Source organism: Magnolia sinica, chromosome 17 (genome assembly GCF_029962835.1).
Source record: "Magnolia sinica isolate HGM2019 chromosome 17, MsV1, whole genome shotgun sequence".
Taxonomy (NCBI): Eukaryota; Viridiplantae; Streptophyta; class Magnoliopsida; order Magnoliales; family Magnoliaceae; genus Magnolia; species Magnolia sinica.
The window spans coordinates 45335384-45336809 of NC_080589.1; the positions used below are offsets into that span (position 1 = coordinate 45335384).

At 38.4% G+C, this 1426-nt stretch overlaps 1 long non-coding RNA gene across 1 annotated transcript; it reads left to right on the forward strand.

Annotated features, from left to right (window-relative positions):
• The first annotated feature begins 212 nt into the window (after positions 1-212).
• Positions 213-1026, forward strand: LOC131231705 (uncharacterized). The gene is made up of 3 exons (XR_009164518.1): positions 213-434; positions 587-772; positions 964-1026. It is a non-coding gene; the product is annotated as an uncharacterized LOC131231705 (long non-coding RNA).
• The last annotated feature ends 400 nt before the right edge of the window (positions 1027-1426 follow it).

Consider the following 1426-nt stretch of genomic DNA (forward strand, 5'->3'; position numbering starts at 1 on the left):
GAAATGTGTATAGGTTGTTAATATCAATAAAAGAGTAGGCAACTGATTCTCTTGTTGGGATCATACACCTGGTGAGATTTTTGGGCAATAACCAATCCAAGAGACATCTCATCTATGGGCAAGCATGTGCATTGATGTATCTTGTTCACCACATTAGGTTGATAGAACTAGAAGATCAGTAATGCTAATAATACTCTGTCATTAGTAAACACAGAGCTATCTTTTCCTTTGTGGAATTCTACTAACTTGGATTTTGATGTACAGATCCAAATTTTAACTGGATTGTCGAGCTTAAGGAATTCGCACACCCAGCTACTCAAACTTTCTCTGCTATTGGAACAATAGGACCAACATTTTTCCTTGCAATTGCCATGTTTGGTTTTGTGTTTCAAGTTGGTTCTTTGATCACTGAGAAAGAACTTAAACTTCGCCAGGTATTTCTTTTTAGTATTATTTTTGTATGCTTCTGACTTCTTTAAATGGGTAACTGCATCTTTAAGTTTGGCGCACCAATGAAGGCATGTGGTTATGCTTATCTACTCTATGACACTTGAAATCATCTGAAGATCTTAGTGGTAACTTGCAGGCAATGTCTATTATGGGTCTTTATGAATCTGCCTATTGGTTGTCATGGCTTACATAGGAGACTTTTCCGACACTTCTATCATCACTTTTCTCAATACTCTTCGAAATGATGTTTCAGTTTGACTTCTTCCTTCACAACAGTTTTGTGATTCTGTTCCTTGTGTTCTTCCTTTTTCAATTCAATATGGTATGCTCTTCTGTGCAGTTCTCATTGTTTCACTGAAACTCTTTTCTTGTATGCCCTCTACTGTTCTTAATCAATGGATGCTCTTCAGCTCATGTAATGCTGTTGAGGACAGAAGTTTTAGAACATGCTGCAAAACTTTAACATGCCCCTTTGGAATTATCTTATTGCTTTAACCTGAGAGTCTTTTGCAGATTGGTTTTGCCTTCATGATTTCAACTTTCATTAGCAAGTCATCATCAGCCACCACTGTTGGATTCTGTCTTTATCTTCGGCTTTTTGACTCAGGCAAGATTCGGATTCCTGAACAAATTTCCTGCAACATCCAATACATGCACAGTCACAATAAAACACATGTATGTATGTGCTTGTTTTTAACTAAACTGGATCCAGCTCCATGGGTAAGTGGTGGATAGACTCTACTTCAACATTGAGATCGAGTGCCCATGTGGTGTGAGTGGGTGTGTGTGGTGTGACTTGTGAGTGGGTGCGAGTGTGGTGTGGGCGTGGGTGTGTAAAAATAAATAAATTTACATGATACATGTAGTAGGAAATCATCTTACTTTAAATCCCTCTCTTTGCACAGGGTTGCGCCTTGGATCTTAATTTCTTGGGCGTGTATTCAGATGAAGAGTGAATTTGATTTTGGGTCCCACT